The sequence below is a fragment of the Colius striatus genome, chromosome W (genome assembly GCF_028858725.1).
Source record: "Colius striatus isolate bColStr4 chromosome W, bColStr4.1.hap1, whole genome shotgun sequence".
In the NCBI taxonomy this organism is placed as follows: Eukaryota; Metazoa; Chordata; class Aves; order Coliiformes; family Coliidae; genus Colius; species Colius striatus.
Window position 1 is genome coordinate 8,934,268 of NC_084789.1, and position 13,880 is coordinate 8,948,147.

Genomic DNA, 13,880 nt, shown 5'->3' on the forward strand with positions numbered 1-13,880 from the left:
ATGTTCCCATAGCTGGAGCATCCTCTGCATCCGCTCCCAAAGTGAAGATCCCCCAAGTCTCCCTGCTTGCTCTGACTTGAGATCAGATCATTTCAGGCTATTTCTCCACACCAAAGACCAGGGACAAGGATTCCCCTGTGAGTCTTCATTCTGCTGGTGTGGCTGGTGAAGTCCCTGGCCCTGAAACATGGTCCTTTCCCTAGGTTCTTATAGTGCTCCTGAGTAGGGCAGGGGTCGAATTTCAGGGGAAATCCTGACAGGAAAGGAAAAGACCATTTATGCCAGGAAGAGTCTGCTGGAAATCATGTAGGAAACCTGGGCCAGGGCTTAATTGGGCTCATAAGGTTCATAAGTTAGGGAAAACATAGCCTCCAAACAACCATCTAAAAACCCAACCCAAATGAATACTGTTCAGTATTTCAACACACAACACATTCCAGTTATTAAAAAAATAAATACATAAGAATCAATATTTCCCCAATATTTCCCACTGCTCTGCTATCTATCTTGCCAGATATCAAGAATCAGTAGATTCAAGTTCTTCTTTTTACCTGTCCCACACAGAAAGAGGTGACTTTGCACTGCCAGAGGCAGAAGGGGCAGAGGGAAGCACATCGGGTTAGAAAAGATCAGGGATGTGGTGGAGAGAGTGCCACGGCTCGTCAGGGATGCAGGCTACTACCCCTTACTTGTGTTCCATGTTGATATGAATGATGTCATGAGGCGTGACATCTCCAGGATCCAGAAGGATTTTAAAACCTTGGGGGAGAAGGTAAAAGGTAGAGGGGCTCAGTTTATTTCCTCCTCTATCCTGTTCACTAGAGATAAACGGGGAATCTACAATGGAAAAATCAGCCAAGTGAACTCCTGGCTGAGAGGCTGGTGCCGGCGGGAAGGCTTTGGGTACTTTGACAATGGATCCTTCCTTGGGGACTACAGCTTCATAGGACGGGATGGGATTCATCTCTCCCGTAAGGGCACTGGAATATTTGGGAGTAGACTAGCAAACTTAATAAAGGGGTCTTTAAACTAAGGGACTTGGGGAGTGGGGGGAGAAGCAAAATAGAACAAGCTGTCCCCTCTAGCTGGGAAACAGAGCAAGACAGGGAATGCAATGATAAGTGCCCTTCATCTGCACACTGGGCTGAGATGCGGAAGGCTGACCACCCTGAGAAAGAGACAAACCGGGGAGGAACCTCCTGCACCCATCCAGGGAAACCTGTGTGTTTGAGTAAGCCCCTGCACTGCCTCTACACCAATGCACGCAGCCTAGGGAATAAGCAGGAGGAACTGGAGATGTGGGTGCAGATGCTGGGCTACGACCTCATTGCGGTCACAGAGACGTGGTGGGACAGCTGCCATGACTGGAGCACAGCCATGGAGGGCTATGGATTGTTTAGGAAGGACAGGCCAACAGGCAAGGAGGTGGAGTTGCTCTCTATGTGAGGGAGCAATTAGAGTGCATTGAGCTCTGCCTGGGTAGGGATGAGGGGCAGGTTGAATGCTCGTGGGTGAAAATTAACGAGCAGGGTAAGATAGGTGATGCTGTTAGGAGTTTGCTACAGGCCACCTGATCAGGAGGAGGAAGCGGATGAAGCCTTCTACAAACAGCTGAGAGCTGCCTCACGATCACAGTCCCTGGTCCTCATGGGGGACATCAACCACCCTGATATTTACTGGGATAGCCACACAGCCAAGCACACGCAGTCCAGGAGGTTCCTACAGATTGTTGATGACAACTTCCTGTTGCAGGTGATTGAGGAACCAATGAGGAGGGGTGTGCTGCTGGACCTAGTACTGACGAATAAGGAGGACCTGATTGGGGATGTGAAGGTCGGAGGCAACCTCAACTGCAGCGACCATGAGATGGTAGAGTTCAAGATCCTGTGTGGAAGAGGCAGGACACAAAGCAGGACCGTGACCCTGGATTTCAGGCGAGCCAACTTTGGCCTCTTCAAAGATCTACTTGGACGGATCTCATGGGATATGATTCTAGTAGACAGAAGTGCTAATGAGAGCTGGTCAGTCTTCAAGCACCACTTCCTCCAAGCCCAGGATCAGTGTGTCCCAATGTGCAAGAAAGGAGGAAAAGGAGACAGGAGGCCTCCATGGATGAGCAAGGATCTGCTGGGACAACTCAGGCAGAAAGTAGCCATCTATGAGAGGTGGAAACAGGGGCTGGCTTCTTGGGAAGAGTATAGGAACATTGCCAGGGCATGCAGGGGTGCAACTAGGAAGGCTAGAGCCCTTCTAGAATTAAATTTAGCCAGGGATGTTAAGGACAGTAATAAGGCATTTTTCAAGTACATCAGCAGCAGAAGGATAGCGAGGGGGAATGTGAGCCCACTGCTAAACACTGAGGATGCCCTGGTGTCTGAGGATGCAGAGTACTGAAGTACCGAAGTACTGAATGCCTTCTTTGCTTCAGTCTTTACGGCCAAGGCTGACCCTCGGGAAGTCCAGTCCAGCAAGGATAACAGGATGGCCAGGACAGCAAAGGACTTGCCCTGGGTGAAAGAGGAAGAGGTTAAAGACTTGTTGGCCAAGCTTAGCACTCATAAGTCAATGGGTCCTGATGGGATGCATCCAAGAGTGCTGAGGGAATTGGCTGATGTGATTGCTAAGCCTCTCTCCATCATTTTTGAACAATCATGGAGGACAGGCAAGGTGCCTGAGGACTGGAGAAAGGCCAATGTCACTCCAGTCTTCAAAAAGGGCAGGAAGGACGACCCAGGAAACTACAGGCCGGTCAGCCTCACCTCCATCCCTGGAAAGGTGATGGAACAGCTCATCCTGAATGTTATCACTGAACATATGAAGGAAAAGGTGGATATCAGGGGGAGTCAACATGGCTTCACCAAGGGGAAATCCTGTTTGACCAACCTGATAGCCTTCTATGAGGGCATAACCAGCTGGCTAGATGAGGGGAGAGCAGCAGCAGTCATCTACCTTGACTTCAGCATGGCTTTTGACACTGTCTCCCATAACATCCTCATCGGAAAGCTCAAGCAGTGTGGCTTGGATGAGCACACTTTCATGAATGGAACATCTTTCATATGAGGAAAGGCTACAGGAACTGGCGCTGTTTAGTCTGGAGAAGAGGAGATTGAGGGGAGATCTTATTAACATTTATAAATATCTAAAGGGTGGGTGTCAGGAGGTTGGGTCATCCCTTTTTTCTATAGTAGCTAGCAACAGGACAAGGGGTAATGGGATGAAGCTGGAACACAAATAGTTCCACTTAAATATAAGAAAAAACTATTTCACTGTGAGGGTGACGGAGCAGTGGCACAGGCTGCCCAGAGGGGTTGTGGAGTCTCCTTCCTTGGAGGTCTTCAAGACCCGCCTGGACATGTTCCTATGCGACCTGATCTAGGTAACCCTCCCTATCAGTAGCTCCCATCTTGCCTCGCTCATGCCATGATTCATTGCATGAGGGAACAGATCTTGAGTACTTTGGAGGTACCTGACACCATCCAGAAGATGAATCCTGCTCCCACTCTTGTTGGTGCTCTCCTGTGAGACGAGAGAAGGAGGGAGCAGAGTCTTTTCCCTGCACTAGGACCTTGTTTGATGGATCTCCAGCCTCCTCCCAGGGGATACTCCCCAACATCCCCTCATCCTCCCATTCTTCTGGGATGACTTCTGCTCCTGCCAATCAGTTAAAAAAAAAAAAAAGCCTGTGGAGCAGTCAGCTGGCACCCCGGCTCCCCGTGCTGCCCAGGGATTGCTGACAGGCTGGAGATAGCACGGTTATTCGTTAGTGTGGCAGCGGTGGCGTGTGGGAGGGCAGACGCCAGGCTGTCTGCTCCCACTTTGTTCGGCTTGTTATTAACTTCTCCTTGGACTGCCATTAACCCAGAATTCCTGTACTTGGCTTCAGACATTCCCTGTGCCGCTCTATCTCCAGCTCATAATTATAGCTGTTTGGATCTCCCTTTATCTTATAGAATTTGTTACCTAGCACATGTTCTCCTGACACTTTCCCCTCCTTCTGTTCCCTGCATCCCTTTAATCCTTCCTGCTTTCATCAACCTTGGCATCCTGTGCTGGCAGGTAAAAACGTGAAGTCGCATCCCGAGCGCTGAGGTGGCAGCGGGGGCATCAGTGGGCGGGACCCGCACTCCCGCGTGTCCCAGCGGCAGCGCCCAGCGCTCCCCGAACTGCCAGCATGGGGCTCAGCATGTGTTGGCACCTTCCAGCTCCGAGACTGAGACTTTGAATTGGCTCCTAGCACGGCCTTGATTTATTTTTTTAAATTTAATACGAGCTGACTTGACATGTTGATCTTGGCAGCATGTTATCCCCCTCAAACCCCAAACTAAAACAGCATGTTCTGTCCCTACCAGCCCCCTACCAGATGAGGGGAGAGCAGCGGATGTCATCTACCTTGACTTCAGCAAGGCTTTTGACACTGTCCCCCATAACATCCTCATCAGAAAGCTCAAACAGTGTGGCTTGGATGAGCGGACAGTGAGGTGGATCGAGAGCTGGCTGAATGACAGAGCCCAGAGGGTGGTGATCAATGGCACAGAATCTAGTTGGAGGCCTGTGGCCAGTGGAATTCCACAGGGATGGGTTCTGGGGCCAGTCTTGTTCAACATCTTCATCAATGACCTGGATGAGGGGACAGAGTGTACTCTCAGCAAGTTCGCTGATGACACCAAACTGGGAGGACTGGCTGATTCCCCAGAAGGCTGGGATGCCATTCAGCGGGATCTCGAGTGGCTTGAGAGTTGAACAGAGAGGAACCTCATGAGGTTCAACAAGGACAAGTGTAGAGTCCTGCATCTGGGAAGGAACAACCCCATGCACCAAGACAGGCTAAGGGTTGAACTGATGGAGAGCAGCTCTGCAGAGAGAGACCTGGGAGTCCTGATTGATAATAAGCTAAACATGAGCCAGCAACGTGCCCTTGTGGCCAAGAAGGCCAATGGCATCCTGGGATGCATCAAGAAGAGTGTGGCCAGCAGGTCAAGGGAGGTTCTTCTCCCTCTCTACTCTGCCCTGGTGAGGCCTCATCTGGAGTTCTGTGTCCAGTTCTGGGCTCCTCAGCTCAAGAGGGACAGGGAAGTGCTGGAGAGAGTCCAGCGCAGGGCCACCAAGATGATCAGGGGAATGGAACATCTTTCATATGAGGAAAGGCTACAGGAACTGGGGCTGTTTATTCTGGAGAAGAGGAAATTGAGGGGAGATCTTATTAACATTTATAAATATCTTCAAGACCCGCCTGGACATGTTCCTATGTGACCTAATCTAGGTGAACCTGCTTCTGCAGGGGTGTTGGACTAGATGATCTCTAAAGCTCCCTTCCAACCCTTACCATTCTATTATTCTATGATACTATGATATTCAAAATTACTAAATGAATTGCCAAATGTTTTTACTGGGATAGAAGGAGAAGAAAAGCTAATACAGGAATTAAAATAAAGTGTAATCACCACTCCTGTGTTATCACTGTCATCATTAGATAAACCCCTTGTTTTGTTTGTGTCCTGGATTAGGCTGGGATAGGGATAACTCTCCCCAGCTGCCGCAAGGGGGCGTGGCCAGTCAATTCAATCCCATGTAACATCATGCTCAGGATATCAGGGCAGCTGCAGGGTCACGGCAGCACCGCGGCAAGTGCGGGAACTGCAACTGCCACGCTGGGCATTGCACCGGGTATTGCTCGTTTTTCTGTGTCCCTTGACCATAATTGTAACTGCCTACTCTTTGTGATATTCTATTAAATTGTCCTTGTCTCAACCACAAAGTTCTAGAACTCTCTTGATTCTCCTCTCCATCCTGCTAAGGTGGGGAGGATTGAGTAACTGTGTGGTTTGGTCATTGTCAGCCAGGGCTAAACCACCAGTTTGTCACAGTAGATAAGGGAGCTGCCTTAGGAGTGTTAACTCAAGAATGGGGGGATGAATGACAAACAATAGCATATTTATCTAAGCTTCTGGACCCCGTATCAAGGGGATGACCAGAATGTGTACAGGCAAAAGCTGCCACTGCCGCCTTAGTAGAGGAAAGCAGTAAACTAATGTTCGGAGGGATATTAGTAATAAATATCTCCCAATAAGTGAAAACTATTTTAACCCAGGAGGCTGAAAGGTAGCTAAACCCATTTTAGGATATTGAAATACAAGGCAATGTTAAAAGGAAAAAAATTAGAAAAATCTGAACTTTAATCTTGACTACCAGCCCATGCCTTAATCCAGCCACCTCCCTATGGAAGGGAGACATGGAATGTGAGGACCATGAACACGATTGTTTAAGCCATAATAGAGTGTCAGTGTGACCTGAATTGAAAGAAATGCCTTTACATGCAGGCCTTGAGAGTTATTCAAGGCAAAAGGCATAATTGCTATGCATTTATTGAAGGAATGAGTCAAGAGACAAAGGAAGCAGGGTGATTACCAAATACCTGGTCAGCCCAGACACATAAAGTATATTCTTTAAACAGAACTTTACAACTGTTAGAAGGAAAAGAAGGAACATTTTATGCTGATTCAAGGTATGCGTCTGAAGGGGTATAAGCTTTTGGAAAAGCATGGGAAGAGATTTACTCAATAGCAAGGTATAGTACATGGAGAATTAATTAAACAGGTATTAAAGAATTTATCACTTCCAAATGAGATTGCAGTGGTCCGTGTGAATGGGCATCAAAAAGGGAATTCTTTTAGAGCCAGGGGAAAGACTGGCTCATGAAACGGCCAAAGAGGCAGCAGTAGGCCATGAGATTGTGCGTATGTGTAATCTCACCACACAGGTACCTACATGCAAGTTAACTCTAGTAGTTACAGAAAAAGAAACATTAAGGGAATTGAGACAGAGGGGAGGTAGATTCTTCCAGATGGAAATGTTAAATAAACAAGCTATGAGGGAAATGATGGCTATTTTACACCAAGGAAGTCACTGGGGGACAAGAGAAATGTGTGATTTAGTTTTAAGAAAATATGGATGTATAGGAATATATACAGTGGCCAAACAGATTTGTGAACTATGTGTGATTTGTAAAAAGATAAACAAAAAGATCCTGAAGAAAAAGTCCCCAGCAGTAAGAGAACCTGGTCTAAGGTCCTTTAAACCAAAGCCTTTTTTTAAAGAATTAGATACTGGGATTGTCTTTTTTTGTCTTTTCTCAGGAAAAAAGGGCTTTTGACCCAAACACCACCTCTTGAGTTTTCAGTCCGCACCTTCCAGCCTGGAGGGTGGGTCCTGATGAAGTTCTGAAAATAAATCAAACTGCAACCTGAATGGGAAGGCCTGTTCCAGATGTTACTGACCACTGAGACAGCAGTAAGAACGGCTGAGAAAGACTGCACTCGTTACACTCAAAGGACCAGTGGACTCTCCACTTGAGGATGGACAGTGGCATGTATATCCAGACAAAAACCCCTTGTGCCTTAAATTAATGAAACAATAAGTATATAACATAAAAGTGAACATACTTAAATGTTATTAACTGATGAGGTGGTGGTAGTAAACATTTTGTTTGTGATTGAATTAATATTTATTTGTTGTATAAAACCCAAAGAAAACAAAAAAACCACAACAGGTTTTGGGAGCATTAGAGAAAAAGAGAATCATTTGGCAAAAAATGAAGATTATCATAACAGTGAATTAGAGCCTATTAGAAATTCAGGAAATAAATTTAAGATTTGAGGATGAATATCTAATCAAGCTATGGATAAAGGTGACTGAAAGGAAAACTTCATGAATGATTTAAATTGATGCTTGTCAAACATTTTAGTCTGGAACCTTGGGGAATCAAAAGAGACTGAATAATAAATACACGTGTCCCAAAGGCAACAGCAACAAAGGAAAGTCTTGTCCTTCTTGGGAACACATTTGGTGGACTACCCAGTCTAATGTGCAAACCAGTGTGGAATGGTCCCTATTAAAAGGGAAAATACATTTGACTAAAGGCCTGACAAGGCCTGAACGTTAACATTTAAAATATAATCTGTCCTGCTTTGGGCTAGGATAGAGTTAACTTTGATGAGGAAGTAGGAAGGGGCACAACATGGGCAGCCGACCCGGGCTGGCCAACAGGTATTCGATACCATACTGACATCATGTCCAGTACATATAGGCAGGGAGCTAGTCGGGGCCGGGGCTGCGGGAGCGGTCGTATCGGGTCCCGGGGGGGGGGGTGAGTAGCCGCGGCACGCGCCATTCCTTTTGTATATTCCCTCATTTACTGTTAAAACTGTTTTCTCCTGAACCTGTTTCTTCTTATTGTTGTTCTATTAAACCGTTCTTATTTCAACCTACGAGGGTTTTTCCCCTTTTTGTCCGATTCCCCTCCCCGCTCTGCCGGGAGGGGGGGGAGTGAGCGAGCACCCTCGTGGCTCTTTGTTCCCGGCTGGACAAAACCACGACATTATTTTCTATTAATTACTGTAACAAAAGCTGTTTTAGTAGTGAAACAAACTTATGAATTAAAACCAAACATTACTGGACAAGATCCAGTAAGCAAATGCAGGATAAAAATATAGAAGTGAGAAAACTAAAACAAAAAGAGAAACAAATGAGACTACTGTCTTTCCCAAAATGAAGCAATGAAGCCTACCAAATGACTCAAGGGTAATAAAAATAATTAATGTAAAAGATTTGAAACAGAAATTTGAAATAAAAACTAGATATGGAGATACAAATGCCTGGGTTGAATTAACTAAGTATATGGTATGGAGCCTGAATAATTGTTATGTATATGCCTTGGGGAAAAAACAACAACAACAACCTGACAACAAAATCTATGGCACAAATAATTCCCTTTCCATTAAGATGGAGTAAGGACCCATAAGGAATGAAATATCCTTATACCAAGAAAGAACTGCATGGGGAAATGAGACCTGTAAGTCTCTCACTGCTATTCCCTGCTCTGCAGAGCAAAGAGATTAAGGTACCTCCTTTTTTCTCTACAGTGGCTGGTAACCACATGACTTGTCTCTCACAAGAGGATGAAGGTGCTACCGGGTATCTTGGAGACCTAGAGATGTGTACTGAGTCATTGAACATGACTGAGGATAAGGCAGGAAATTAGCAGGGCAGATCTGTGGTGGTATTGTGGAGGAAGAATTCTATGGTCTATACTCCCTCCAAATTGGAAAGGCACATGTGCCCTTGTTCAATTGGCCATCCCACTCACCCTGGCATTTGAAAAAAAGACCACATATTCCAGAGAAAAGAACAAAAAGGAGTCTGGAAGTGTCATTTGATGCCAGAATCTATATTGATTCAATTGGAGTCCCCAGAGGGATGCCTGAAAAACACAAAGCACGAAATCAAATAGCAGCAGGGTTTGAAACTTTTTTATTTTGGTGGGTGACAATAAACAAAAATGTGGATTGGATAAATTACATTTATTCAATGCTATTATTATTTCTATTATATTACTGGATAAATTATATTTATTTAAAATATATAATTATTACAATTTATAAATTATACATGGATACAATCAAAGGAATTGCAGAGCAATTAGATGCCACTAGTAGAAGGGCATGGGAGAACAGAATAATCCTAGATATCATGTTAGCAGAAATGGGGGGAGTTTGTGTGATGTTAGGTGATAAATGTTGTACTTTCATCCCGAACAACACAGCACCAGATGGAACTATAACTGGAGCATTACAAGGACTTACAACATTAGCAGAGGAATTGGCTGAGAATTCAGGGATAGATAACTCTATTACAGGATGGTTGGAATCATAGTTTGGGAAATGGAAAGAAATGGTAATATCCATGGTTACATCTCTGAGAGTAGTTGCGGGAATATTAACGGTAGTTGGCTACTGTATAATCCCATGTGTAGGGGGCTTGTTTAATAGAAACTGCATTATCTAAACAAATGCCTTTGGGGCCACCACCATGATAAAATGCTCCTTCTCGAGGAACAGGAAGAAAGTCAAGAAGAGTTATTATTAAAAGATAACTGTGAAATAATGTTGTCTAACCTGGAAGCTTCATATGAAGCAATATTTTAAATTGCAAAAAGCAACAAATCGCCGAGAGCAGCCATCGGAGCTGGTCCGTCCCTGGGCAGATCTAGCGCAGGGAAGTTTCCTGAAGCCAGAAGCCTCATGGCAAGTGGAGGGGTCCCTGTCAGTGCCAGCATCTCTCGCGAGAGTGGCATACCAGGCATGGGCGGAGCTGCAGCCACCTCGGGCTGCTTAAATGTCCCAGGAGCACAGAGATCTGTGATCTCTGCGCACTGAACAAGGTCGAGCTCAGGGGGCGTGGGTGAGCCCTCTGGGTGTACTGTGGCAGTTTGGTAGGATAGTCACATGGGCAGATCTGTCTGTCTCGACTTCCCTGTGCACAGAGTGAAATCAGAGAAAGGAGGTGTGCCACAAGAGGTAAGTTCAATTGGTAGTAACTGGTCCCTCTTCCCTAATAACAGGCTAATTCTGTTAGTAGACATTCTGTCACAAGAAGTAGCCATGGTGACCACTCATGCAAAAGTCAACACCAAAAAAATGGGAACCCAGATAGAGCTCTCATGCAGGTATGTTGCTCTCTGGCTGCAGGAAGTGCCTCAACCTGCCACTTGTATCAGAGGATGGCACTTGTGTCTGATGTGACCAGGTGAATGATCTGCTCAGCCTGGTGGCAGAGCTTAAGGAGGAAGTGGGGATGTTAAAGAGTATCAGGGAGTGTGAGATAGAGAGAGATTGGTGGAGCTGCTCCCTGAGGCAGAGGATCTTGTCACCAGACAGAAGGAGGGGACCAAAGAGATGGAGGCGAATGGAAACAAGACCCTGCTCGGGGAGACAGAAGAATCCCCTCCCGTCCTCCCTCACCTTCCCAGCTCCTCTTGCAAAACAGGTATGGGGCTCTGCAGGAGGAACTGACTGATGGAGAGGTGGTTAGTTCACTCAGGTCAGAAGCACCACCAAGACCAAGTCGCCCAAGACCAAGCATCAAAACTGGCTCCAAAAAGAAAACTAGATGTGTCATTGTTGTGGGTGACTCCCTCCTGAAGGGGACAGAGGGCCCGATATGCCATTCGGACCCACTTCATAGAGAAGTCTGCAGTCTCCCTGGGGTACAGGTTAAAGACGTGTTAGGCAAACTTACCATCCTGGTGAAGCCTTCGGATTATTATTCGCTTTTGGTATTTCAGGTGGGTGATGATGAAGTGGCTACTAGAAGTCGAAAACCAATTAAGAAAGATTTCAGGACCTTGAGGCAACTGCTTAAGGGATCAGGAGCACAGGTTGTGTTCTCCTCTATCCCTCCACTGGCAGGAATGAATGAGGGAATTAACAGGAAGAGCCATCAAATTAATTCATGGCTCTGGGACTGATGTTATCAGCAGGACTTTGGGTTTTTTGATCATGGGTGGATATACAAGACACCTGACTTGCTGACAACAAATAATGCACCTGTCCCAAAGAGGAAAAAGGATTCTGGGGCAGGAGTCAGCAGGGCTCATTGATAGAACTATGTGACCTGGTCTAGGTGGACCTGCTTCTGCAAGAAAGTTGGACTAGATGATCTCTAAAGGTCCCTTCCAACCCCTACCATTCTATGATTCTATGATGAGCGGAGGCAAAGAAGAGCGGCCTGGCTGAATAGGGAGATTTAGCTTAAAATCACAGAAAAAAAGAGAGTTTATGGACTCTGGAAGAAGGGGCAGGCTACTCAAAATGAGTACAAGAATATTGATAGGTTATGCAGGGAGATAATTAGAAGGTCAAAAGCCCAGCTAAAAGTCAAACTGGCTTTAGAGGTAAAGGTTAATAAGAAAAGTTTCTATAAATGTATTAACCGTAAAATAAAAGCCCATCCCCTATTAGATCCAGAAGGAAATTTGATAATAAAAGATGAGGGTAAGGCTGAGGAGCTTAATGCTTTCTTTGCCTCAGTCTTTAGTAATAGGAGCATTTCCACTGGGGAAAGTCAGCCCCCTAAGGCAAGAGACAGGGATGAGAATGGGGTACATCCTAGAGTGCTGAAAGAACTGGCAGGGGTGCTTGCCAAGCCACTGTCCATCATTTATCAGGAGTCCTGGCTGATTGGGGAGGTCCCATCTGATTGGAAGTCAGCCAATGTAACACCCATGTATAAGAAGGGACAGAAGGCTGACCCGGGAAATTACAGGCCTGTCAGTTTGACTCCAGTGCCCAGGAGGCTGATGGAGCAGATCATCCCAAATTCTATTATGCAGGGCAACCAGGTGGTCAGGCCCAGTCAGCATGGGTGTATGAAGGGCAGGTTCTGTTCAACAAACCTAATCTCCTTCTATGACAAGGTGACCCACTTGTGTGCTGAAGGAAAGGCTGTGGATGTTGTCTACCTTGACTTTAGTAAGGCATTTGACACTTTCCCACAGTGTTCTCCTGGGGAAATTGTTTGTTCTGACTTGGATGGGCAGACACTTTCCTGGGTGAAAAACTGGTTAGATGGCCGAGTCCAATGAGTTGTGGTGAATGGAGTGAAATCCAGTTGGCGACTGGTCAGGAGTGGTGTCCCCCAGGGCTCAGTACTGGGGCCACTCCTGTTTAATATCATCTTTATTAATGATCTGGATGAGGGGATAGAGTGCACCCTTAGTAAGTTTGCAGATGACACCAAGCTAAGTGGAAGTGCCGATCTGCTTGAGGGTAGGGAAGTTTTACAGAGAGATCTAGATAGGCTGGATGGCTGGGCCAAGGCCGATGCCATGAGTTTCAATAAGGCCAAGTGCCAGGTCCTGCACTTGGGCCACAACAACCCCCAGCAGTGCTACAGGCTTGGGGAGGAGTGGCTGGAAAGCTGCCAGGCAGAGAGGGACCTGACAGTGTTGGTTGACAGCGGATGAACGTGAGCCAGCAGTGTGCCCAGGTGGCCAAGCAGGCCAATGGCATCCTGGCCTGTATCAAGAATAGTGTTGTCAGCAGGAGCAGGGAGGTGATTCTTCCCCTGGACTCAGCTTTGGTGACGCCACACCTTGAATCCTGTGTCCAGTTTTGGGCCCCTCTCTACAAGAAGGACATTGAGGTGCTGGAGACGATCCAGAGACAGGCTGCCAAGCCCATCCTGGAGAGAAAAAAAGGCTCAGGGGAGACCTTATTGCTCTCTACAACTACCTGAAAGGAAGCTGTAGAGAGGTGGACCTTGGTCTGTTCTCCCTAGTAACAAGCAATAGAACAAGAGGAAAGGGCCTCAAATTGCACCAAGGGAGGTTCAGGCTGGATCTGAGGAATTTCTTTACTGAAAGTGTTGCAGATACACAATTATTTTAGTTAACAACTTCTCATCACAATAAGTAGTCAAGCACTTGTTAAGCACTTGTTAATCACCTAGTAATAGTTCAATCAATTAGCTAAGCACTTGCAAATAACTCAAACACCTATTGATTAAGTAAGTATTCATTTGAATCACCTAAGGATCAAACTGCAAGAGTTACATACCATACCTGATAGGGACCTGTTACCTTAGCCATGAGACCCCGGTACATGTATTTGTTAGGTTACCTTAGCTGTTACCTTAACCACAAGACCCTGGTAAATGTATTCGTTAGGTTACCTTGGCTGTTACCTTAGTTGTTACTAAAACAAAGGGACTGATATCTTTTTTTGACCAATCACTGTGAGTTTGGAAATTTTGTGTTTGTTGGGAACCAATCAAGCCGAAGGGCTAAATTGATAGATGGACATTTTATGCATGCTTGTGTTGGCAAATGTGATTCTTTTGTTTGAGCTGTATAAAAACCCTGAAAATGGTAACTAACAAGGAAGCACTGTATGGAGGAGCTATCTCCCATGTTTTCCTAGCGCTGCATAATAAAGAAGTGCCTGCTTATCTGCATTCCTGTGTCAACAAAAAGGGTTGTCAGGCATTGGAATGGGCTGCTCAGGGAGGTGTCACCATCTCTGGAGGGGTTTCAGAGAGGGTGGATG